The sequence below is a fragment of the Notamacropus eugenii genome, chromosome 1 (genome assembly GCF_028372415.1).
Source record: "Notamacropus eugenii isolate mMacEug1 chromosome 1, mMacEug1.pri_v2, whole genome shotgun sequence".
Classification (NCBI taxonomy): Eukaryota; Metazoa; Chordata; class Mammalia; order Diprotodontia; family Macropodidae; genus Notamacropus; species Notamacropus eugenii.
Window position 1 is genome coordinate 12,092,902 of NC_092872.1, and position 27,679 is coordinate 12,120,580.

At 41.2% G+C, this 27,679-nt stretch overlaps 1 protein-coding gene across 4 annotated transcripts in view; it reads left to right on the forward strand.

The window, feature by feature from the left end:
* The window catches only part of KLHL18 (kelch like family member 18), an 89,542-nt gene that overhangs the window by 3,518 nt on the left and 58,345 nt on the right, over positions 1–27,679 (forward strand). Inside the window, exon 1 of one of the 4 annotated variants that reach the window (XM_072653617.1) lies at positions 1–27,679. This exon is cut by the window's right edge and continues 708 nt beyond it. The exons of the other annotated variants lie outside the window; for them this stretch is intronic. The gene's annotated coding sequence lies outside the window, so the exon portion shown is untranslated. 4 annotated transcript variants of the gene reach the window in all.

The window sequence follows — 27,679 nt, forward strand, 5'->3', positions numbered from 1 at the left end:
GTGTGGATTTGGTCAGGAAGAGAGGCTCAATGTTACCTCCTAGAAGCTCAGTCCAAGTACTTCTCTTTGAGAAGTTTCTTTTCTAAGTGTTTCTCCTATGCGAGGCCTTCCCTGATTCCTTCCAGCCCTACTCCTTCCCATTACTTTGTATTTAATTTGTATGCAATTTTTTACTCACTTACGGTATGATTGTTTTCCCCATAAAATGTAAGTTCCTTGAGGGCAAGGACTAGTTTTTTTTTTTACTTGTTTGTTATTGATTGATTAGAAAGGTGTGTATCAAATTGATTAGTGATTGTTGAGTTTGGGACCCCTTTCTATAAAGAAGAGATGTACGTATTTTTTTCACATATTGTAATGGTATTGAGGGAGTTTTCCATTTTCCTCTTTTGGTCAGTTCCCACAGAGAGCTCAAGATTTGAAGATGTTAAAAAAAAACAAAACTTCATCTAATCTACATTTAATTGGAAAAGCATGACTTCTTGAAGGGGAGGAAGGTGGTATTCTTTTTGGGGGCTGGAGGACAGATTCAAGTGAAAGAAAGTGAGCAGAGAGGGAGAAGAAATGAAAGGTTTTGAGGTTGAGTGAATAATTTAGATTTTGCCATGAAGTAGCAGAAGTTATTGGAGATACATAAATAGTGGAGTCATGTGATCATGACAGGCTGATTGACAAAGGAGATCATGAATATCTGGTGAAAAGAAATTGGCTCCTGTTCTGGAATTGAGATACTTGGATCAGAGATTTATCCATTATGATGAGGGTAGGAACAGGAAAAGAACTGCTCTTGGAAATGTTATGGAGGAGAAAAAAATTGTTTCATTAACTTCTGAACAACATTGGAAAGAGAAAACAATTAAAAATTACTGTTTCTGTGTGACTCGTTATTAGTGAGTAATATGGAAAATTTTTGTCTGATGCTTAAGGTCTCCAGCAACCTGATACCACCTTGCCTTCCCAGCCTTATATCATTCTTCCCCTTCACTTACCACTATCCTCCAGTCAAAGTGGGCATTGCTCTGTTTCTGCCCTTTAATCTCATATCTCCGTGCCTTTGCTAATGTGGAATATCCTACCTCTTCACCACTCTCCTGTTGAATTCCTACCTGTCTTTTACAGTCCAGTCCAAATGCCTTCTCCTACAGGAAGCTTTCCTTAAAAAGCCTTCCTTTCCCTTCCACTTCTGCTAGTAAAGAGCTTCCTTAGATTTCTCATCACTTTTGTTTTCTAATCTCTCACACTTAACATCTCATGTTGAGCATTATGGTTATCTGTCTGAGTATTAGAGAGCTAAGATTATATTTGATTTAAACTTTGTATCTCTCCAGTGCTGGGTACATGACAAACTCTTAGTAAATGTTTGTTGTATCTGTTAAATTTATAGTTCTTCCAGATAGTTATATTTAACATACATATCAGTCCCAGTCACTTGGAACTACTCTACTTCCCAAGATCTTAAACTCTGAAATTTCACTGTGATTATAATTCTCTTCTATTCCTTCCATCTAAGTCACTGCCTCACACTTACCTTACCTGTTTTTTGTTTTCTAATTCTTTGACTGTTCACTTTTCCAAATCTATCACCCTCTGTCTCATTCTGAAGTTTGGATATAATTGTTGGCCATTTCTGTAATGTCCTTGAGAGTGTCCTAGAATCCTCTCCTTGTCCCGGTCTGTTGGCCTTGCCACTCATCAGTCTTGGACATATTCCACTTTTTACCCATCTTGCTTCTTGACCCAGGCTGCCAAATGTTATTGGATAAAGTCACGAAACTAGGCTGACTCCACTAGCAATTCCTGTGTGCTTTTTAATTCCGTCCCTAGTAGATTCCTGATTACGTTCTCCATGTCAAGTTCTCATCCTTTTCACTTTTCTCAAGTTCTCTCATATTCTTTACTAAGAAGATAGAGGTGATTTAACTTGGGCTCCCTCTGCTTTTCTTCTTGTCACCTCTAAATTTCTGAATCTTCACACACTCTCTCATCCTTCCTGTCTTTCTCCAAAAAATAACTGGTCAACTTCCTTTCCAAGCCCAATGCCTTTACTTGTTTCCTTCATTGTATCTCTTCCTGCTCTTGTTTTCAGTCCCTCCTTTATACTGTTTTCATCCCTTTTGCCTTCAGACATGTTCTGGTCTCCCCTTTCCTAAAGAAAACCTTCCCTAGAGAACATTCTGCTAACTTCTTAAGCTGCCATCTTCTTTTTCCTCTTCCCCGTGCTGCTAAAAGTATCGGCTACCGTCACTCCTCCATTTCCTTTCATCTTTTCCACCCTCATGCTCTTTGCATTCAGGCATTTCCTCCAGCACTCTTCCAGTCACTCCTTTTCTCAGTCCTCATTTTCTTTGATCTCTCTACAGCATTTGATACTGTTGCTCTCCCCCTCCCTTGGCTTTGGTGAGTGACAATACTCTTCTGTTTATCTTTTCCTAACTATTCCTTCTTAGTCCTTTTCCTCTAAGTGTTGGCATTCTCCAAAGCTCGGTTCTCCCCTTTCTTCTCCCTCTATGTTCTTTCCCTTGGTGATTTCAGAACCTCCCGTTTCTTCAGCTGTCACCTCTGTGCACATAGTAATAGCAGCTGGCATTTATAGAGCACTCAGAGGTTTACAAAGTGCTGCTTTGTGTAATTTCTCTCATTTCATCCTTGCCCTGATGCCTTCAGGTAGGTACTCCTGTTTTAGAGCTGAAGGCTCAGAGAAATTAAGTGACCCAGCCTTGAACACAGTTAATGTCTAAGGGGAGACTTGGTTCTTGTGCTGATGTAGGAGAGAAAGTTATTCCTGGCCCTCTTCTTCACCTTCTCCCCTAAGTGTCGCTGGGCCTTGGTCCACGTTAGGCTTGTGGGATATCTCTTATGCCCCGCGTTTGCTTGGATGGATGTGGTATTGCAGTGTTCCCGTTTGCCCACTGATGCTGGGGGCACAATTTCTCATCAGACTCACTTTGAGTAACATATTTGAGTGTGGAACCTTGTTTAGCTTTTCTTTCTTAATACTAAGTTACTTCATGATGTCATTTTAGGTGTTCTCCAATAGGAATGTCATTGGAGGGCATGTTAGCACATGCCATTTGTATGTCATATGTACATTATATAGAGTGTTACATCAGCAAACTCATTTGGAATTGACGTAGCTACTTACTGAAGGATACTCTACTCATAGACCCTGCCGATTGGAGTATCCCCCTGAAAATGCGATTAGCAGTGGCATCTTTTAACACAAGGGGCAAGAATGAGTTCAGACGTTCAGAAAGAAAAGCCATTGTGTTTCAGAAGAAATGTTGGAATTCTATACAGCTGATCCTCTGAACTGTTCAACTGTTTTCTTTTCCTTCTAATTTAAGAGTCTAGGCCAATTGCTTTTCCCAACGTGCCTGCTTTTAAATGTGTGTGTTCTGTGTGTGTGCATGTGCATGCATGTTAATACATAAACCACTTCCATCGACCCTTCGCCACATTCCCTCAGTCCTCAGTGATTGATTAGACCTGACTTTTAGAGAATCCTACAGAAACACAGAGCCAGGAAGATCTTTTCAGCATGAATAATTAATCATTCAGACGTCAGCCCAGGTCTCTTTCCAGTCATTTATTAGGAAATTCTGGCCAAAGTCTCAATATGAGTCACGTGACTGAAGAAGTTTACTCGGGCTGCAGTGTGGGTGGGTACACCCTGGAAAATTGAGTTACAAGTTGAGCAGCATTCATTGAGGCTCACCCTAAGGCTTTTGGAGGATGTCCAGTTGGGGAGGATTTCTGGGAGTCAGCATTTAGTGCTACTGTTTTACTGCATGTAATACCTTTAGGATATCTACACAAGATTGAATCCTTTGTTCTCTCAGCCTCTCCTTAGCCCTTGAGCTGGATCCCTGTGGATTGGTTCATAGAGAAAGAATCCAGGTTATGGTGTGTTTCCCCCTCCCTTGGAACATGTTCCATGTATTTTATTACAAGAAGCTAGGCATCCCTTTTCCTAAGAACATTTTGTGGGGATGGTACTTCTCCTTCTTTGAAAAGATTCAGATAGGTGTGTGTGTGTGTGTGTGTGCGTGTGTGTGCGTGTACCTTTTGTCATGAGCATAGGGAGAATAGCCTTTAAAACACTGCTTACATCCTTGTACTGCAGTCCTCCTTTTCTCCCTCTCGCTGCTCATTTAATCTTAATCAAGGATAGGAAATCAAAAGAATGAATGAAATTTAGGTACTTCGAATGAGGGTTCTCTGAAAATGTCAATCAAGTCAAATCATAACCTTATGTTTTTATCAGATAGTGAGAGAGGGTCTTGGTAGGGGCATATCTCAAGGAGTTATGATCTCATTGTCAGTACATTTACTGATGCAAATCTCAACCTTTCCACACCTTAGCGAGAGCTGCTGTGGTTGAAGACCCTTGCTGATAACACACCCCAAGTTTATCCAGATTGGTCCTTGCTGGACCCATTCATTGAAGTCTTTCTGTGTGGGGCCTGTGAGAGCCTGGGCTTTGTTGACCTAGCCTTTGAAAACCTAGAGTTACCTCCATGCAACAGTGAAGCATCTGAAGACTTTAGTGGAGAGACAGTAATAGGAACATACACCCTTTTATCACCCTGGCTATATATTTCTGAAGCAACATCACCACAATTCCCAAGTATTGGAAAGCTTCTAAGTATTTAAAAAAATGAACCTGAAGTTCAATTCCAGGTCATCCTGGGACTCTGCCTGTAGATGATCAGATATCTTACATGGAAGAAGCACACGATAAATTTTGTTTTCCTTTCTTTAGAATTCATTGTTCTGAATTCTGCAAAAGCTCCAGAAACTGAGAGTTTGAGGCCTAAAAAATCTGCATTTTTACTCATAATTACTCATAACTCAGTAAAAATTGAGGCTGCAGCGTGCCACACCAGAGGAACTGTAGAATGTCAGACCTTTAGGAATAATCTGATTCAACTTTCATTTTATAGATGAGACTAAACTATAGAAAGGTGGAGTGACTTGAACCAGGTCACACACCTAGTTAGTAGCAAAACTAGGAGTAGAATCTAGTTTTCCTGCCTCATTCCAGGGCTTTCCCCCCTGTTCTATCAAAGATTCTCTGAAGGTACTTGTGTTTATACCAAGTTTGATGGATTTTATTTAAGGTCATGAAGATAAAGGTCAGAGTCTGGACCTTATTAGCAGGTAAAATAAATGGTTCGAAGTTAATGTGGTCTTTAGTAGCACTAGCTGCAAAGCACGTTAGTGGTAAGTCACTTGGTGACCAGAGAACATAAAAAAACCTTCATACCCTACCAAAAAATGAGCTAACTATAGATCTTCACACATCTCTCCATGTTCAGAGCAGTGGACCAAGCAGCTGTGTGCAAAGGCACTGTACTAGACTCGGGATAAATAGAAAGATACAAATCCTATTGTCTTTGCCCCTCAGGCATTTCTATGCTATTGGTACCTAAGCATCAGGTAAGCAGATGAGATTGATAAGACCTGTAGGCTAGGGAGAGCTAGCCACAAGTGGAGGGCCCACCGCCTTCTGCTTTGGCGATTTTGATATTGTACAAAAGTGCTATCAAACTGAAATAGAAACGATGGCCACCAAACCATACCTAAGGATGTTGACTCAGAAAACCACACATATTTATAGATTTTTTCATTGGTATGTCAGCACATTAACACCAGGTTGGACTATATTTTAGTCTCATTTAGGCCACATTCAGGAATGTTTGTAGGCTGCATGTGTCCTGCAGGCTGCGTGTTTGACATCTCTAATGTAACCCTTTCAAGAAACTAAAGATGATGTCTACGTACGGGTGAGACAGAGACAGAGAGAGAGAGAGAACATTTTCAGAAGTGTTTGCAGTTGCATATCCTCCGAAGCCCACTGCAGCTTCTTTAGGGGTTTCTGCCAGCTATTATCACCAGTCAATTTTTTTTCATTTAACTCTGTCAGTTTATTTCAGGAAGCTCTGACAGCTGTTTAAGAGAAAAAAGATAACTTGTAACATAAATATTTTATTAATGTGACACACATTGTATTTCCTTAGCTTATTTTTCTTGTACTGTTGTATAAAATCTTAGTGCTATGGAATCTTTATATTCCCTTTTCTTGGGCACAATTGAAATGTACTTGCCAAAATATCTTGTTAGTATTGCCAACATTTCTTACAAGGAATGGCAGTGAAAAAAGATTGTACAAAAAGGTTACAGATACAAAAAGGACATCTGTGTTCACCAAACATTAATTCTGCAAGCATTGGCATGTCCGCTGTGTACAGAACCCTGCTCATACTAGGCCCATGGTGGGGGATAAAATGATGAGCTGATGGGTAAGGAGAAGGGAATACACCCTTATAAAGCACCTACAGTGTGCAGACCTTGTACTAAGTGCTTTACAGATATTATCTCATTGGTCCTCACAACAGCCCTGTGAGGGAGGTACTACTCTTCCATTTTCCAGTCAAAGAAACTGAGGCATTAGAGGTTAAGTTACTTACCCAGAGCGAGGCAGTGTCTAAGGGTAGATTGGAACGCAGTTCTCCCTAACTCCAGTCCCAGTGCTGTAGCCGCCCTGTGGCTCAGCTGACTCAAGATTTAGGCTAAAGGAGTTTCCATTCTAGAAGAAGAGGCCTTTTCTGCTCGGGAGGTGCGTTGTTTGGTGACACAGATCCATCAAGTGATTGCTGAGAAGGAATAAAACAAATTACAAGGCAAAGAGATCCAATTCCAGAAATTCAGAGCTAGAGAGGAGTTCAGAGGGCATCTTGCCCAGCCTTTGCCTGAGTGGCAGTCCTGACACCCCTTCCTGACAAGGGGTCCTCTAGCCTCTGCTCAGAGACCTTAGGAACTCCCTGAGGCAGCCCGTTCTCCTTGGGCACAGCCCTGATGACTAGGACTTTGCTTCTTCTGTGCCACTTGCAGTCACTGCTCCTAGTTCTCTAGAGCTAAGGAGGACAGGCCTAATTTTTCTTCCACAGGATCACCCTTCAGATGGCTGAAGACTATAATCTTGTTCCTTCTAAATTTTCTCTTTTCCAGGCTGTGTCCTCAATTTCTTCATCTGACCCTTGACATGACATAGTTTTCTTCACCATCATGATTGCATTCCAGATACTCCAACTTGTCAATGTCCTGCTAAAATGAGGTTCCCAGAAGTGAACACTAAACAGATCCTGCCTGACCGTTCCAACGGCCTGTCAGACTAGCATTTCCTTTATTCTGAATGCTATACTTCTGTTCACATAGTCTAAGATCACATCAGCTATTTTAGCTACTGTGTTATTAACATTGTTAACTCATTAAGCTTGGAATTCGCCAACATCCTTTGGTCACTTTTCATAAAAAAAATTATTTGTAACCAGGTCTTTCCCCATCCTGTACAGCTCATTTTTGAGCCCAGATGTGGGACTTTACATTTATTGTTAATGAATTTCCTCTTATTAGCTTTGGATCTTGTCCTATCCTGACTTTTGAATTCCAATTCTGCCATCTGACATGCTGGCTGTCCCTCCTGGTTTTCTGTTTTCTACACATTTGATAGGCATGCTTTCATCTGTGTCACTGGTGACAGAACTGGGCCATGGACAGGTCCCACAGCTCTTCCTCTAATGAAATCAAAGGGAGGAACCTTGGGGAGAGAAAAGGCAACCACACAGAGCCCTTTTGTTCACAGACGTACTGCTAAAAGCTTCTTTTCTTTTCACAGTAAGGATTGTCTTTTTTCCCCTCTTGCATGGTATTTGGTAAATCCATGGGGGAATCTCTTAGACAACTTTTCAGAGGTACCAATGGATACTGTTAGGATAAAAGACCCCAATGATAATGCTGTGATAGCAGCAGATGGCAGCTGGTTTCAGATGAGATTAGGGAAAGAAGTGCTGATTTGGCTGGATTTCTGATTACCCTAAGCTCCCAGAAATCTGTCAGGGTTGTCTCTGTGATGGGAGTAGTTCAGAGTAGAGTGTGTTCTGGGGTGGATGAAAGACCACCTTTGTCTCACTTTGCTTGAATGAGTGGCAATAGAAAGAATTGTTCTCTTAGAATGGTAACTAATACAGATAAAAGATGTTATAAAAACACCCATGAATCATGCATTATTGTCGGTACAAGGAATGTTTAGTATAATACCTACTGTTATGTACTGTATACCGTTCGATCAGAATCCAGTGTGTGTTTAGTAGCAGAGCTGTCTCTAGGAAGTTGATACTACCTTTGGGACAAATCATACTGTATTGGTCATGCCTTCCTTCTCCCCGGCAACCACCATTACCCCTCACCCCCTTTGGGGAGACAGGAAATTGTTATAATAGCATCATAGGCAACCCTGAAGGGGAACAAAAAGAAGTGTGTGGAATTGGGGAAAGGCATTTTTCCCTTGTAATATTCTATCAACTAGTAATCTTAGATAGTATTTTTTTTAGGCTGATTCATTTTTTTTGACTCAGCAAACACTTTCTCACTAACACTTAAACAAATCCATCTACAAAAATACATTCTCTAAGGACAGTGAAACAAAACCCCTTGAAAGCAAGATTGTGCCTAATGCTACATTTATATAATATTTTTAAAAATACCAACAAAAATCCTAAGGGACTTCAGTGTGCGTTATATGCCATACTCTAGAGCAGAGCTTAATGCTATGCACTGAAAAACATTGTTCCGAGAAAGTGTCCAGAAGCTTCACCAGATTGCCAGAGGAGTGCAGATACAGCAAAAAGTGAAGAACCCCTGATTTAGAGTCTAGAGATCCTGCTATGGGTCCTGAAATCACTCGAGAGAGCTGCACCTGTCATCTGCTGAAGGGACTGCATTTTGATGCCAGCTGGGCATCCACATGGGGCATGACACACATCCACTATTTTTATGAATTATCATCTCATTAGAAAGTCCCTTATGCTCCTGTGGTATTGCGTTATGACAGTAGTTTTAATAGTTTCTCTGTTAGATTGAGTTTAGACCTTTGTATTGTTTGTCTTATTTTATCTGTACACATCACTATTAGTACTCTATGTGCCTGGCATTCAAGGCCTCCACAGTCTAGTGCTAAGCTGTATCTACTGTAATACCCTATTTAAACTCTGCACTCATTATTTTGATTCCCATTAGAGTGTTAAGACTAGATGTGCTTTTTCCTGACTTCTGTAAAGAACATTGAGTGAAAAGGAGGTAACAAAATTAGGGCTAGAAGGATCTTAGGGGTTATCTGGTCTAGGTCCCTCTTTACATAGATGATGGACCTGGGGCCCAGAGAGGGGAAGTGATGCTAGGTGGAGAACTTCCTTGTGTAATTACATGTTCTTATTATTTTTCTGAGCTGTAACCCTTTAATGACTTCCTGCAGAGACTTGTATACCAGGTTTGCCGGAATGTCGAACTGCACAATGTATTTTATTCTTAAGCTCATGACAGATTTGTCATTCCCATTAATAACAGTTAGGAAGTAGGTGAAGAGCGATGTAACCAAACATAGATTGTAAAGGAACCAAAGCATGCAGAGATTCATGCAGTTGGTTTGAAGATGTGAAAAAAATAATAGGTTATGCATCTATTTACTTTTCTGGGACAAAAGGAAATTTCCGAGTTTTAGATGCTAACAAGTTCTATGTTATGGGACTTGCAAAATTTTTCAACTGACGACATGTCCATGAATAGTTAAGTCATCACTATTTGTAAGAATCATAATACCTGAAAGTAGCCATTAATTACCCTTTTTGAAAACACTCATTGTACTTAAGTCAAGAAAGTGGGAAGCTTTTCTATGTATGTTTCTGTCTGTGAGCATTAAACTCAGTATTATGGAAAGGTAACAAGTCAAATCAACTACAGGGGTCTGTCATGCTTGTGCTTATGGATCTAGTTCTTGTTTTCATGGGTCCCCAACTGTAGACACAATCTATTTGATATTTTAGCAAGTACATGAACCCTAAATCAGTGGCATTAGTCTTTTTTCTTAATTCAAGAAGTTGTACTCAATTGAAGCGTGATCCATCTGCCTACATCTTCCATCTGTGACTCTTCGGTGATGGAGGCATATCTGTTCCTGTTCCTCCCTCAGCCAAATCCGTGGTCTCTGGATATTCATCTTTTCCCGGCCAGATTCTGAGAAAAAGTCATCTATTTATGTTGCCTCTATTTTCTTTCCTAACTTCTATTGAAATTATTCTAAGTTTACCAGTGATTTCTTAGTGACTAGATTAGACAACCAATTCTCGGTTCTTATCCTCTTTGACCTTTCTACAGTTTTCAGACTGTTGACCATCCCCTTCTCTTAAATACTCCCTCCTGTTTTTGTGGCCCTGTTCTCTTCCAACCTATATGACCAATCCTTCTCAGTCTCCTTTGCTAGGTTCGTTTCCATGTCCTACTCCTTAAGCATTGGTGTACCCCCAGGGCTCTCTTCCATACCCTGGATAAGTCATGTAATCACTCTGAGCCTCAGTTTCCTCATCTGTAAACTGAACATAATAATAGTGTTCACTTACCCGCATAACCTGGTTGTTATGAAGATTAAGAGATCATGTGTGTAAAGCATTTTGTCAGCATTACTAATCTGTTTGGAAGGCAGCATGTTGTAATAGTGAGCTGATCTTGGAGACAGGGAGACCTCATTTCAAGACCCACCTCTGACCCCTCTGACATGGCTCAATCAGGTGATGTCTCAGTATCCCAGGCAGTTCTCCCAGATTATAAGGTGCAGAACAGCCCGTCTGCATTGGGAGAGAGAACTTCCTCACTGAAAATGAATTCGCAGGTCGGTCACCCCCAAAACGTGCTCCATCAGTTGGAGCTGCTCTTTTTCCATGGAGGGCAGATAGAGCAGTCCTGGGACAAGGCGTGGTCTTGCTGTCACTCTTACGTTGCATCATCGTTATGATCAATAGAGTTTATCTGAAAATAGCCAGTTCATCCTGTTATTGTTCTTTTGCATTTAACATTTGGAAGATAGCATGTGGGTTTATAAAATGAATTTTTTTTTTTGTAAATGAATTAAAGTGTTTGGACATTGGCTCACATTTTGTAGGCTCGCTGATGGTACCTTCAGCGCAATTCCAGTAGCAGACGTGATGATGGGAATGTCATCATCGCCACCTCCTAAGTAAATGGGGTTACAGGATGTCATCTCACTCAAGGGGAAGCCTGGTCAGTCTTGGGTTGGACATATGCTAGCTTATTAGCTCTTCACTGCTTTTCAGCTTGTGATGCTTCTGTTTAAAGGTAAGGGGAAGTGGTTCAATTAGTTCACATGGTTAAATATTTGAGTAACTCTGACTCTTTCTCATGACTTTCACACAACATTTTGAATAGACAGACCTGTGGCCTGAGATTTAGGGTATTTGGCATTCAGTCTTGGCACTACTGATAACTTTGTAGTTAATTCAAGTGACATGTCTTAGTTTCCCCTACATAAACATCAGGGGCATCATCTGTCTTCTTACCTGTGAAATCACCTTCTGTCTTCTACCACAGACCTCTCTGGTGTCTCATTCTAGTGAAGTAACTCATGGTTCTTAAAGGCTGTGTGGATCTGGCAGACATTTTGTATTCAAGCCTGATGATGGACTATGTGTTTCACTTCCAAGGATCAATCTACTAAAATAGGGAAGGCCTTGGTAATCAGGGCACAAACCTTTTTGGCATAGCAGCTTGTGAAACCATCTACTGAGGCATGGAAGAGTTTCATCCAGCCACATTGACTAAATCACAGGAGGGAGGCAGCCATTCCTTTGATGAGCTCGTATCCCCTCAGTCCCCAAGGCCTTCATTTCTTCCTTTGAAATCTCTTTCCCATGCTTTCTTCCTTTTTATTCTTGTTCTGCCCCTGTCAGCTGCCAGGCTTTCATTACATGTGACCGAATTGTGTCAGGAGCCTTCTTCCCTTTAGTTCTTCCCCTTTGCAGCCTGTTGTGAGCACTCTGACCAGATTAATCTTTCTAAAACATTCTAACCAGCTCTTCTCTTGCACAAAAACTCTCATTTGCTTTCCATTATGCACAGGATAAAATCGATTAGCTTGGTAGGAATCAGGAATCTGGGTCATAGTATCTTAGGTCTAAAGCAGGAAAGCATCTTAGAGGCCTTCTAGTTCAGTATTTTTATTTCATAAATGAGGAAACTAAGGCCCAGAAAAGTTAAGTGACTTGCCCATGTTCACACAACTAGTAAATGTTGAAGAGCATTCTGTGGTCTGACTTCCCCCTGTCTTTGTATCACTTCTATCACTTCTCTACCTGTCTCCTACTGGTTCCGCCTCCAACTACGTACCAAAGTCAAATTAGTCTTATTTGCCACATAGGCTCCAAATATGCCTTGTATTTTAAAGGCAGAAAGCAAAGGCTCATGCCAGTCTCACACACCCTCCCCCTTATCTCTTAGGTCTGTCACAAAGGGCTAAACCTAATACCAAGTTAAAAGGGAAACATTTTGTCTCAACAACTTGCTAATAATAGACTTATCCTAAAATGGAATTTGTTATCTTAGGTAGTAAGTTACTGAATGTCTTCAGGCAGAGGCTAATGATCCTCTGTCTGGGATGTTATAAAAGGGTATCCAGCTTCAGGTAGGAGCTGGTCTATAATAGGGTTTCTTAACCTGGACTTCATAGACTACCCCTTCCCCCTAAGCTGACCGTTGCTGAGTTTCAGGGACTCTGTACACGTAGATGAGGAAAAAAATTACATCTTTATTTTCACTCATCTCTAACTGAAATTTAGCATTTCCTTTCCCTGTAAATGTAGACAACAAGCATTATCAAGAGAAAGGGTCCCCAAGATTCATCAGACTACCAAAGGGGGTTCATGAAATGGAAAGGATTCAGAGCTATTTGTCTCATCAGGTTTCAAGATTCTGCTTATCTACAGTCATTTTTTTTAAAGGTCCTCCTCAGTTTCCGTGGCCTCCATAGAGCCTTGCTTGATGATGTATTCCTTCCCTGAACTCCTGTAGCATGAGCTCTGTTGTTCATATGACATCTGCCATATAGTGATTTGTGTACTTACCTTCCCAACTACATTGTAGGCAGTTCGAACGAAAATGCTTACACATTTCTGTGATCCCATGTTGCCTAGAATCCCTAACAAATAAACACTAAGCTGTCAATAAGCATTGTTGAACAAATTCAACAAACATTTGTTAAATAAACTTGAAATTTGAAAGGATTGTAGAGCCTCATTTTGGGAAATAATGAAAATGTGAATTTTTAAAAAAAGTTTATGGTTGACTTTTTAAAGGAAAAGACCAACGTTTAATTGTTTAAAGAGTTTTTCTTACAGGGAAAGAATAATTTATATTTCTAAGAACAGGATGACTTGACTACATGTCTTGGGCAGTATATGTGCAAAAAAAAAAATGGGCTTGAATGTTAGTGGTTGTAATGATATGTTTCCCAGGTAGGTATGCTACAACAATTTGTGGATAAGTCATAGTTCAATTCAACAAACATTACTTGAGGACCTTACTGTGCTAGGCACAGAAAAAAATGAACTAGAAGAGTGTTATTTTGAGGACAATAGAAAAAAAGCTAGCCTTAGGAAGAACAGTGAGACTCAAATTAAATAGAACAAGTGCCTACAGATTCGTGAAGGACTTATTTATGAACTCTGGTGAGAATGATGATTCCTTGGAGTCTTCCTTGTTTTCATAAATGTAATGGAAATTGAGTGTAATTTGAACAAAAATTATGAGAGCATTGAAATTTAGATCCTCAAAGAACTTTAGTTCAATAAATGTGGAATTCAGTCACTAAGTGTTTATTCAGCACCTACTGTGTGCCAAGTTCCATGCCAAAGGCTGGGAATAAAAAGGAAGGCAAAAGACAGGCTCTACCCTTGAGGAGTTCACAAACAAGCAAACAAATATGTACAAATATGTACAAACATGCAAGTAATTAACAGGCAGTTAATTAAGAGGGATTGGGAAAGGCTTCCTGAAGGAGGTGAGATTTTAGCTATGGCTTGAAGGAAGTTGTGCAAACCAGTAGGTGGAGATGAAGAGGATGGAAGGTACAGCCAGAGAAAATGCCCAGTGAATGGAGTGTCAAGGCTAGTGTCGTACTCAAGTATAACAAGCCTGAAAAGAGAGGTGGAGGGGTTTGAATGCTGAGCAGAGGATTTTGTATTTGATCCCAGAGGTGATAGGGAACCATTGGAGTGTGTTGAGTGCTTTAGGAAAATCACCGGCAGCTGCATTCAAGGTGGACTAAAGCACTGGACTGGGGAGAGACTTGTGGAAGGGCGGCCAACTGGCAGGCCATTGTAATAGTCTAGCCATGAGGCAGTGAGGTCCTGCAGGTGGTAGCAATATCAGGGGAAGGAAGGAGTGACTTTGAGAGATCTTGTAAAGGTGACATGGACAGGCTTTGACCACAGATTGAATAGGGGAGGGAGGTGAGAGATAATGAAGAGTCCAGGAAAGACATGCTGGAGACTGGGAGCATGATGGTACCATTGACAATTATAATGACGTTTGGGAGCAGGGAGGGCTTAGGGGGAAAATAATGAGTTGCCAACTTGACATCATTTGAACTGTGATCTACCAGCTGTTGGGGTACACTTATTAGGCAAATACGTCTTTATGCGTTCTAGGGTTTTTAGTGCAGTCCTCATTATACAGATGAGGAAACTGAAGCCTTGTCCAGCAAGTTCATAAGGATAGTAAGTAGCAGAACTTTTGTCTTCCAGTGCTCTCTCTGTTTTCGTTAGAGTTATATTTAACCTTGTGCAGAGATTTCCTAAGACTGTCACCCTTCTCCATACCCCGCTCTATTCTTCTAGTGCAGTTGTGATAGAAGAGTCAGGAAATAATCAGGAAGGAAAATCAGGAAATGACATGAAAATAAAATTTCCGTAGACTGTGCTGCTTGTTACTTTCTTTTGCTGCACCTTAATTTCTTCTTCTGTAAAGTAAAAGGAGTGGACTAATTAATTATTGACCTCTTAAGTCCCCTTCCACCTCTAAAATTCTGTGATAAAATTCAATGTTATTTCATATAATCTTAACTCTAAAGAGAGTAACCAGATTTTTTTTCCTTCTAAAGATGATTTTTTTTGGGGAAAAAGGAAAATCACCTAATAGAGATTTATTTTTAAAACACATGACCACCTGTAGGTCACATCCTTGTTAGGTACTTATTATATTTTTCTCCTTTAAATTTTCTTACATCTTCTAACTGTAAAAGTATTGTGTGACCATTGGTCATGTTGACTTTGAAGTGTTATAAGATGCTCATTTGAAGAAAGATTCAGTTGTTTCATTTACTACAGTAATTGAGGTAGAAAAGGTTACTAACATTTTATGATTTTTTTTTATATAGAATTGAGTAGTAGTACTAACTTATCTTCCTACTGAATAACACTTTAAGGTTTATAAAGCACTTTGCCACAAAACAACCTTGTGAGGCTAGTGGTGCAAGAATTCTTATCTCCATTTGATAAATGAGGAAACAATCAGGCTCTAACTGTCACAGCTCTAACTTGAACCCAGGCTTTTTTCATCCAAATCAAGTGCTGTTTTCACAACAGCAAAGCTGGCCAAAGGTTAATCTCTCAACTCAAAATCAGTTAAATAGAAAAAAAAAATCCCCAAGTATTTCAAGTAACTGAGCTTTTATTATATTTAGCATTGTACAATATGGGGGAAATTCTACAGAAAACCTGGAGAAAATCAGAATGCCTGTTGCTCAGGCCTTTGTTACTTTGCTGTCACTTGGTGCTGGAAATAGCTCTGTCAGGTCACCTACCGTTCTTGCTGCTTGACCATGTTCACACAGCACAAATGGGAATCGTTATCTCTTTTCCTCTTGACTCGGGGTCTTGTTCTCTGTCCTGTCTCTTTCTCTGTCACTTCCTTGGCAGTGTCATTCCACCACTTGTATAACCCAGGGACCCCTGGGCCTTGCCACCCTCCCAGCCTCTGTTCCCCTTAAAATTTTTGGACCTTTCCATTTTTCCCCCATTTGAACTTTCTGTTGTGTATTGTCCCTCTCAGTTAGAGTGTGAGTTCTTTGAGAGCATGGACGGTCTCCATTTTTCTATTTATTATATCTCCTATACTTGATATAGTGGTTGGCACATGGTAAATGTGCTTTTATTTTGCTTTTTTATTTTGCTTCTGGAAGTTTTAAAAGATGACCTGTAATGTGTTTAGTCTATCTGTTGCTGGGCTGACATAGAGCTAGATCATAGATAATCCTTAAGGTCTCTTTCCCAAATAGGTAGAAACTAGGAGGTATCAAAAAATCATGAAGGATAAATATATTTATAGTGCTGTCGCTGAATGTTTGCTGATATTTTGAAGTCTGAAATTTTCTCCATAGCAGCTGATTGACTTGTCATTGTTCATTGTAGCAGGCATTCTCCTCTCTCTCCATTGGACTATTGGAGTGGCTGATTTTCAGTCTTCCTGAAAGAACCAGCATAGTCATAGGGCCCTGGATTTAGAGTCAGAGGCTTTGGTGCATACCCTAAATCTGCTTCTTGCTACCTCTGTGACCCGGGGCCAATCATGTACCCTTTCTGGGCTTCTTTCCTTATCTGTAAAACAAGAGCATTGGCTTAAAATAGACTTTTAAGGGTCACTTCAGGTTCTAAATTCTTATGATGTTGATTGTTTGAGCTCAAGCCCTTGTGGTTCTTCTGTGCTGCCAGACTTGGCTTGTTGCTCAGTTCTCTGCCCTACCCCGCAGCATGCTGTGGATGTCCTGGCTTTGAGGGCAGACTCCCAGGAGGCAGAGAAAGTCTGGGATAGTCTCGTGGCCTTTGAACACCTGGGATGCAGACATTAGGTTGTAAAGGTCCGCATATTGGGGCTAGGTTCCCTGGATCTCAGCCCCTTATATTCAGTGCAACAGGTATTCATTGAGCAGCTTACAGTTGGCACAGTAGGGGATACTAGTATAAGAAGTGGATCTTGCCCTCAAAGACCTTATCCTGTGGACTGAATGGGCTTGCACCAGTGAAAGTTCTGGTTAAATTTTATCTCCAAGAAGCCTTTCCTTATTATATCCATTCTGAGCATATCCTGCATCTCCTTGAAGCCCTACAGAGATTTAATTTTTTGTAAGGGGGAAATGGAAAAAAGGGGAGCTTTTATAAGTGTTTTTAATCTGTTTGATTATATGCATAATTTGTCTCCCCAGTCAGATCAAAAACTCCTTGCAACATTAGAATTGTTTTCCTGTTTATGTTGTCATTCCCCTACCCAAATGTCCAGGGCTTTATATATATTATATGGCTAATTGATTTTCTTCAGCTAACATTCTAGATAGGCTTTTGATCAGACTCAAGCCCAAAGCCCAATTCCAGAGGGGGTCAGCCTTTGCTTAGCTCAGGGTTCTCTGTTATCATTGCTTTGACCCCTCCAGGGTGTCATGTTAAGGAAATGCCAGTGACCAGATTGTAAAAAAGTAGAGCCCACTCAATAGAGCCAGGCATAACTTGAACTCCAACTCTTGAGAAAATGTCATAGTGTAGCAGATTTTTAAAAAGTGCTTGTTTGTTATGACCATCAGCAGTGCACTAGTTGAAATAATCATCACTTTTCAGTGGTGATTTGGGTCAGTCCATCAAGCAAGTTTCAGTAACACTAGCACTGTGTGGCATGCATGTGTGATTCTGGTCATAGGACAAGCCCCGACTCTCAAGGCACTCACAGATGGTACCCCTGGCTGCCAGAACGCCTGCTTCTTCTTTCAGCCTCTGCTTGTTATTTGCAGTAGTTGGTTAATAAGGGCTCGTTATATTGAACTGACTTATTAAATGTGGTGATGGTGATGTTAGCTCACATTTCTGTTGCTCTTTAGGGCTTAGCTACTACTTTCCCTATAACAACTTTGTGAAGCAGGTGATGGAAATACCATTCCCATTGATATACAAGAGGAGTAGAGCTCATAGAATGAAGGTCTCACTGTTAGTAAGTTGCAGACCTAGGATTCAACCTCAAGTCCCATTTCCCTCTCATTCTAGTGTCCTTATCACCACATCAAGGTATTAAATAGACCGTTAAGTCAGCCCTAAGGCACATGAAGCAGGCTGGGATTGACTGGACCCATGAGTACAACTTTTGGCAGCTGTGGGCAGATTTCCTATGCCTTGCAGTTGCAGGTTCAAGACCAGAGTGTTAGGAAGGATATCAAAAGTTCAAGGGACATGGCCATTGTTTCATGGTGACAGGAAAGGGATCAGCAGGGAGCAGAGACAGTGTAGGTTGATGTCGGCAAGCTGTAACAGTCCGTATTTACCAAGAATCTGTTTGTGTTCATGATACTGCAGAGTCTGGTGGGAGATCCAAAAATGAATCAGACACACATCCTTGCTATCGCAGAGTTTGCTATTGAATGGGGAGAGGTAAGATATAGGTGGAAGTTGCAGCAGCTAGGTGGTATGGTGCACAGAGTGCTGGGCCTGGAGTCAGGAAGACTCATCTTCCTGAGTTCAAATCTGACCTCAGATATTTACTGGCTGTGTCACTCTGGGCAAGTCACTTCACTCTGTTTGCCTCAGTTTTCTCATCCGTAAAATGAGTTGGAGAAAGAAATGGTAAACCACTCCTATATCTTTGCCAAGGTAACCCCAAGTGGGGTCACAAAGGGTCAGATGTGACTGAAACAACTGACTAACAGCTCAGTCAAAATAAAGTGAGGCCGTCCCGGTGGCGCCATGGAGGAGATAGTGTGTGAAACTGGGCCTTGATGGATGAGCAGGAATCAGATAGGTGGAGCTTGGGGCAAATCTAGCACAAACCAAGATATAGGCAGGAAACCAAGATGTGAAGAGATTGGAACCAAGGGCAGGGCTAGGGGAGGGGCTGGCCAGAAACAGGGCCCATTATAAGCTAGCTGGGGCACACCAGTTGGGTTCCAGGGATGGTGCCGCTGTCCTCCTTGCCCTGCTTTCAGAGTGTAAGCATCCGAGTTGAAGCAGGACTGACTTCACCAGCTGTCTGGGCTCAGAGCACAGGTTCCCCACCATTCTGATTTGATAGTTGCCAGTCATGTCGGCTTAGGGGTAGTTTGTTTTCCAGGCAAGAGCCAATGTGAGTTTTGATCTCCACACTTCACTTAGTTATTCCTTTCCTCCTTCCACTGGTAATGATGACTTTTATGCAGGGTTGTTGGTGCTTAGCCATGAATATATCTTGTGTTGCCGTTGCATTTCCTGTCTTTCCTTTTGAATTATTTTCCCATTCCTTCCAAAGGGTACTGACCTACTTTGTTTTTTTAGCCTTTTAACTGAAGTTTCGATTTCAGGCAGCTCATTTTTTCAGAGAATTTTCTGTCGGATTCAGTCCCTTGCCATGTTTAACTTTGTACGTTGCACATTTGTTGTTCAGCGTTCAGCCATGTTCTACTCTTTGTGACCCTGTGGGCCATAGTGTGCTAATACTGTCCATGGACTTTTCTTAGCAAAGGTTCTGGAATGGTTTGCCATTTCCTTCTCCAGAGCAAACGGGGGTTAAGTGACTTGCTCAGGGTCATACAAGCTAGTAAGTTTCTGAGGCTGAATTTGAACTCAGGTCTTCCTGACTCCAGGCCAACATCTCGCCACCCCAATATTGCATTGCACATAGATACTTAATAAATATTTGTCTGTTCATTTACCATACACGCCCAGCACATGGTGAATTGTTCTGGGGGATATGAAAGAAAGTATAGTCTCCACCTATGTGGAGTTGGCCATACATTTGGAGAGACAGCATGGAAGGGAATTTGCCAGAGAATTTTGCAGCTTGAGTGTAGGTGAAATGGCCTGGTATAGATTGCTTATGTAAATAGGTTTCTATTTAGGAAGAAAGGAAAGATCAGGGTAAGTTGTTAGTCTGAGAATGTTTCCCGAGGACTTTGCCTTTGTGTTGAATCTGCAAGGAAGTTGAAGCATTTGGATTAGTAAAAATGAGAGACTGGTACTTTTTTATTCTTGATTGACTTTTCTACTTGCTCATGCTGCTGGCAACAGAATGCAGATGTGACACCTCCACTGCCACTGCTCCATCTTGTGGAGATCGTGAAGATCATGGAGCTCACTCTCTAGGCTGTGGAGGACAGACATGCTTGTTGGAAAGTCATCAGTACAAGAGTCAAAGTGGAAATGGGCAAGCTTCTAGAATGGTAGAAGGTAGAGGGAGATGAGCAGGGGACTTTGGGAAAACCCCCCAGCTAGGTGACAGGGCAAAAAAGCCAGGGAAGTAGCAGCTGGCAAGGAGAACCAGGGGGAATGAGGTCTTCAAAACTGGGAGAATGGTCCTGGTAACAGTGAGTGATTGAGGGGGAGCACTTAATGGAGTCTGGAAGAAGCAAAATTGAAGAGCTGTAGGAGTGGAGACTTGAAGAAAAGAATGAATGAATGAAGCATTTATGTAGTCTTTGCTATGTGCTTACACACAGAGGATACAGATAGGAAAGTAAATCAGTCCCTGCTCTCACACTCACATGCTAATTGGGAAGACATCATATATGGAAAGTTTCAGCCACAAGTCAGATGGAAAAGTCCCATGGACCTTTGGGTGCAGCAGCAAAGCAAATGTTAATGTCATTTCCATGGATAAAATGGTATTAGTTTCTGAGGTTGAACCGTTTGACGGAGCCAAAGACTTTGGTGTCAAGAACTTTCCTTTCTGGTTCTTGGGTTGCCAGGCTGCCTGTCCACAGGAGTTGTTTCCCAGGATGATGGCTGAGAGTTGTGGGCTAGAAGCATTGATATTCTTGTCTTTATGGGTATATTTGGGTATGCTTGAGTATAGACTGTGTAAGTAGGGAGGAGAAGGAAGAGAAGGAAAAAGAGAAAGGTCTTGGGGAATTTCAGAATTTAGGAGAAAGTTTGGAATTTCTTTAGTGAGAGATGTATGGTCAGGTCTCCTTTTGTAGCTGAGAAACATAAACTTAGAATTAACCAGATCTGCTCAGTTATGGCATTTTTTCCCCCAGCAGTTTTCTTTAGCAGTTGTATAAAAGTAAAGAATTGTTCTTATATTTGATCTCAGTGAAAGTCTTTTGGCACCAGTTTACATAAAACCTGAGTTGTAAGAGTTCAGTACAGGTAACATTTGAGCATTTTTCTCCTTACAGTTTCAGACAGGTCTCTTTGCGTCAGGCTTCACAATGGACTGAACAGCTCTGCTTAGCAGTTACAAAGCAAGTAGAATCCTTTGACTGGCTTGAAAGGTTTTTCAGAAGTCCCGAGGAAGAGTTTGGGTGTGCCTCAGCTTGGTCTGTGCTAAGCCAATGCTCATTTCAAGTCTTGGGAGCCATTTGCACAGACCAAATAGAATTTTCCTTGGCAAGTACATGTGGTACATTTCTGGAATCCTTGCTCTGCCAGTAACTACTTGTGGGACGTGGATAAGTCACTTGACCTGTGGGCCCTGGGTTCTGTTTTTTAGACTTCTTACAAAATCAGGCATTTGAACCAGCTGGCCTCCAAGATCTCTTTTAGCTCTAAATCTGTGATCCTGTGGTTTGATGCAAGTTTGGGAATAAGTCCAATAATTAACCCGGTGTTAGAATTTTTGAGAGGATTCTAAGACCGAGTTTATGGTTTAATCCTCAATGCATTTCTGGACGTAGGAGGAAAAATTAAAGGAGGTATAATTATTTAGTAGCTTTTAAAGTATTCTCAATGACGGGAGCTTGTACACAGAGGATTAAGGATAATTGTTTTTTCTCACTACGAAGAACAATGGGAAATTGAGCTTAAATTCAATGAAAATTATAGTTTTTTCACTTAAAGACCTTTTTGATTATAAGTAATTGAATATTATAATAGGTGCCATGAGATACAGTAGAATCTCCATCCTTGGAAAGATTTTTAAATAGGATTAACAGCTCCCTGTCTTGGCTGACTTAGAGTTGTATTTGAAGCAGGAATTGGACCAGTTGGATAACTTGCCTTTTGAGTCCTTCAGGTTCAGGGTTGGGCCCTAAGAGATGCAGCATGGTAGAGTGGAAGGGCTTCTTGACCTGGAATGAAGCCTGCCTTAGAATCCTGGTGCTGTGGCTCATTAGCTGGGCAACAGTGGCCAAGGTCTCACTTCCCTTGAGCTTTAGTTCCCTCCTACAAAACCCTCCTTAACTCCTGTGAGGAAAGTCTTCTATCAGCCTTAAAGCACTGGGTACTGTGGCATCACAGACTTTAGTGCCATGTGGCATTTTTTCCCCTCCTGGTCATTTCCTTCTTCTTGAATTCATCTCAGAGCCTCTGAGCAATCTTGTGAGACCTTGTCACATTCATTGTGAGAATTCTTGAGAACATCCTGATTTTTCACACACACACACACACACACACACACACACACACACACACACACTCATCCTGCAGAGCAAGATAATAGAGATTTGAAAACTTGATACATTGAACTAGTTATTAAGCATAGTAAGCTCTCTGATTTACATATAAGGTGCTGAAATTGAGACGGTAGGGAAGAGGAGCAGACTGCCATTCAGAAGATGGCACAGAGATGTTCTGTAAGTGAAAAGGGCAAGATTGGATGGTGAGCCAGATGTCAGAAGTTGGGAGTGACCGAGGTTTCTTGGTTGAGGAGTTGGGTGAAAAGGGAGAGGATGAAGAAGTGGGGAAATGGTGCTGTTTGAACATATTTAATTTGAGTTGGTGTGGACTCAATCAAAGGGGAAATGCCTAAGAGGTAGAAGTAGATTTGTGTGTTGTTTGGGGCAGCTCGGTGGCACAGTGGAAGACTCATCTTCTTGAGTTCAAATCTGGCCTCAGACACTTATTAGCTGTGTGACCCTGGACAAGTCACTTAACCGTATTTGCCTCAGTTTCCTCATCTGTAAAATGAGCTGGAGAAGGAAATGGCCAACCACTGCAGTATCTCTGCCAAGAAAGCCCCATATGGGGTCATGATGAGCAGTGATATGTGTCTGATTCTAATTGGACAGACCAGTCATCACCAGAGCCAAGATTTCCATGAATGAAATTCGAGTCATTAACTTGTGACTTATTACATGAAGCATTTCTAGACCTGCCAGGTCTGCTCTAGAGTGTAAGCTTTCTGAGGAGAGGGGCTTTTTTGTTCCTGTTTTTGTATTCTAGTGCCTAGTGCAGTGCCTTCTGCACATAGTAAGTGCTCACTAAATGTATGGCCAATTGAATTAAATTAAGTTCTCCTAGTTTTAGCAATTTAGGAATCTTCAGCTAAAGTGCAGTCTCCTGTATGAATCTTCTCTGATCTCGCCTTTTCTCCCTTGGAACTCACATGGTACTTTGTTTATCCATAATTCTCTTGCTTTACATTTTTGTGTTTTTCTTTTAGATTGGAGACAGAAACTACGTCTTACTTAAACTGTATGTCTGCAGCACCAAGGACAGTGCTGTGCACTCACCAAGCATTTAATAAAAATCTTTTGCATCAGATTACTTTCTTTAGACAGCTGGCCTCAGAATCAGGAAGACCTGGGTTAGGGTTCTGCCTCTGACACATACTAGCTTTATGACCCTGGGCAAGTCAATTAACTTTTGAGTGCCCTAGGCAGTTGTGCTGACCTACTTTGGTAGAAGGGTTTTCCTCATCAGTGAAATCACACATCCATCCCTGTCCCTGTTATCAAGGAAGTGATGGTGAATTTCAGGTTGAGCTCTTTCGGTATACTAGAAAGAAAGTTAATGAAAAGCTCTTTTTGGGAAATATAACCCAACAGTTCGTCATGGAAGTCAGACCTGATGACCTACCAGATCACTCTCATATCAAGCTTTTCTTTCAGTCCCAACTGCTGAGATCAGCTCATCCTCAAATATTAGCTGTCCAATATTACAGCTTCCTGAGGACAAAAGACATTTCTGTGCACCCCCATCTCTAACATTTCTGTTCTGAGAAGCCTCCATTGTATTCTAGAGCTAATTAGCATTGAAGAACAGAGCAGGGGGAGGAGGGAGAGGAGCGTTGTGTAACCTATTGTGAAGAATAAAGAGACAAATGGAGGTGGTGAGGCCCATTAGAGTGCCATTTATAGCCTGAATAAAAAATGCCTTCTCTGCCAGCCCAGATTGTTTGGCTGTAAATAATGAAAATCATTTCATTTAAGATATCAATTTATCCCACAGTTGGACTCCTTTGAGGTACTCCTCCTTTCTAATTCTGAAAATGTTGAGGGTTCATTTAGTATATCAGGAAAGTCAGGAAATACTGCAGGGGACAGCCCAGTGTGACTGGGAGAGAGCTCCCCAGTGCCCACTTAAAAGAAATTCCCCTTCCACTTTTAAAATAACCATGTCCCAGTATCTCAGAGGTCTTGGGCATTGTAACTTGTCTCTCTCTTTTTTTTTCTCCAAATTTGATGACCCTAACCTGAGTGACTGTGGGCATGCCACTTTATCTGACTAAGCCTCAGTTTCCTGACCCATAAGATGCAGGGAATGCTGGCACCACACCTGTCTCCCGAGCTTGCTTTAGGGGTCAAAGAATAAGACTGTAGTTTATGCAATGGTTCATTGTTTAAAAATCTCTTCACAACACTCCTTAAAAACAGGAAGCACAAGCATCAATCTGTTTGATAAGGAAATGGAGACTCAAGAGAGGAAGATGACTGCGCAGGCCCTCTGGCTAGTAGGTACTGGAGATGGTGACAGCCTGAACTTGAACTCCAATATTCTGACTTGAAGTCAAAAATTCTTCTAGTTATTCCATATTTGAAGGTATTATACAAAAATTAGGTAGGGAAATTATTTACCTGGCATTAGGTGGCAGGCACAGAACCTATCTGCTATATGGCTAAATTCATTGCCTTAAGACCTATGTTGTCTGTTATATGAGCTACCTTAGGACGAAGTTAACACTTTTTAGCACCCTTACCCCCCAAATCTTTCCAACGTAACTGGCCTCAGTCTGGTCGCCTGAACGGTGAGGGTACCCACAGGGTATTATCCCAATGCTTCCTGTCCTGGAAGGAATCACTTACATGTTCTGTCAGAGTTTGTCACTAGGTCTTTTTATCCCCTCAGAACCGTAACCTCATGCTATTCCCTACTTTTATTCTTCAGGCCGTTGCTATAGACTATAGACATAATGCTCCTTCTGAGCCCATCAGGAGAGCAGCACAGAAATGATAGCAGCCACCTCCTCCCTGAGGGTAGAGCTTCATCATGGCTGAGGCCATCCCAATGTGACTTTGTCACTATGCTGCTACACTCAGCAAACTAAAGACTTGGCTGTATAAATACATGTCCTGTTATAACAACAAAAAGAAATATTGACAAATATATACCCTAGTCTTTAGGCAATAAGAGTTTTATTATTTTCTCATTCTAAGAAAAGATAGGTATGATCTAGTAGCAACAACAAAAAATGATGAATGATCTGACTTAAAAATGGTTTACACCAAAATGGATAGATACTCAAAAAAGATGAATGTTCAAGAGAGGTTGATCCCTCTTGATTCGAAAATATCTAGATCACTTTAAAAATTAATTCTAATCATGCACTCTGGAATAACAGTTCTCGGGGAGAGCCATTATGGCTATAAAGGAAACTTTTCAAATTTAAGATGAACATGTATAAAAAAAATTATGTTCAGGAATGCTAAAACTCACACTGAACTAGGGCATGTGAAAAATTCCTAAAAACAGTAGGTTTTTTTGTTTTGTTTTAACTGTAGTAGGACCTCACTAGTCTTGCTTTGATGCCTCGTGATGTGAATATAACTCTCAGGGTTCTTGAGGGCTATGTTGGTGGAATGCAGGCTCTGTCAGGGCCTCCCAAGCTGGAAGTTCTTTAACTGCAGGCCAGGTGGATTGCCACTGTCTGAGAATCAGCCATGTTAGACTCACAGGGTTAATTAGGTGATGATTTTTTTTCAACTACAACAATTTGTGAAAACTGTTAACGAAGGGTCTGGAAAGGTTGTGATTTAATGAGTTGAGGAAATTTTTGTTGTTGTTCAGTCATGTCCAACTCTTAGTGGCCCCATGGACCATAGCCTGCCAGGCCCTTCTGTCCTTCACTATCTCCTGAAGTCTGTTCAGACTCATAATCATTGCTTCCAAGACACTTTTCTATTCGTCTCATCCTCATTCATCCGCTTTTCTTTTGTCTTCAGTCTTTCCCAGCATCAGTCTTTTCCATTGAGTTCTTTCTTTTCATTATATGTCCAGAGTATTTAAGCTTCAGCTTCAGTGTTTGACCTTCCAGTTAATAGCCTGAATTAATTTCTTTATATATTGTCAGGAAGTACATGCAGTGATTAAATCATGGATCCTTGAAGTATGGAAATATTGGAGGAAAAAAGAAAGAGGTCCACAGCTTGGAGCAGCTGCTGTACTATCAACAGATGATGGAGAGAAAGCAGAACTATTCCATTCCTATTTTACTTTTATTTTATCCTCCAAAAAGAATGATATCTAACAGGAAGCCTCATTTAGAATGAATTGAAGGCCAAGATGAGAGAAAAAATAACATTTCACCACTTCAAATGAGATCGGGTCGTAGTACTCAGCTAAATTATATCTATATATTGTTATAAAAAGAACTTGCAGATATGATTAAGGAATAAATTCATAACCAGTCTGGGTAATCTGAGAAATCAGGTAGCATGGAAGGGATGGACAAATGCCTTTTTTCATAAAAAGGAAATTCGAGAAACCACACAATGAGTAAGCTTAAAGCTGATCTCCAGCACAAGTGCTGACTTTTCCCTGAAGATAGCACATAGCACTGTTCTACCCTTCTCTAATACACTTACTGTGTTGTATACATTACATATAGTTCTCTATGTGTGTCATTCAACTGTCAGCTACAGAAGGGATCTTACCTAACATTCTGATATTTTCCCATGTATAGCACAGCATAGAAAGCCCCCAGTGAATGCTGTGGGACTGGAATCTTCTTCAAGACACAGACTTTCCTGTGTATCTTCTGATTCCCTTCTGTTCCTTCTCTCTGCAAATATTTCTGCACATCCACTGTCCTCGGCACTAGGGATACAAGGACAAAAACACCAGTTCCTCCCTCTGGAGAGCTTAGGGTCTGGAGTTTCTTGGAAAGGAAGGTGGAATGGTCAGACCTGTGCTTCAGGAAAAATGACTGTGGCAGCTGTGTTGAAGATGCTTTGGAGACGGATGAGGCTTGAGACAACGAGCCCATTTAGGAGGAAACTGCAGTAGTGCACATGGAGGGTGATGAGGGCCTGAATCAGGAGCAGAGGTCCTGTGGGAGGGGAGAAATGGATGGATCTGAGAGATATTCTAGAAGTTGGCAACTGACTGGATATGTGTGATATGATGGAGAGGGAGGAGTCAGGCCTGACCCCCAGGGCTACAAACGTATGACCGACAGGATTATGGATCCCAGGACAGAAATAGAAAAGTTAGGAAGAGGGGTAGGTTTGGAGAGAAAGATAACGAATTCTGTTTTGGATATGAAGAGTTGGAGGTGCCTATGAGGGCATCCAGTTATAAATGTTCAGCAGGCAATTAATTGGTGATTTGGGATCGGAGTTTAGCAGAGAGTAGAGATTGATTGATATGTAAAACTGGGAGTTATTTGTTCAGAGATTTTAGTGAAACTCAGTATAGTATTGGGTACATAAGTCCTCAGTAAATATATATGTATAGAGAGAGAGAGAGAGAGAGAGAGAGAGAGAGAGAGCTTGATTGATAGTTTGTCCCCCAAAAGTTTGCCTGACTTCCTAGTTCTGTCAGGAGCAGTGAAAACCTAGTCAGCATCTCAGATGAGAAGCACCTGCTCTTTTTTTGAAGTAATAATAGTG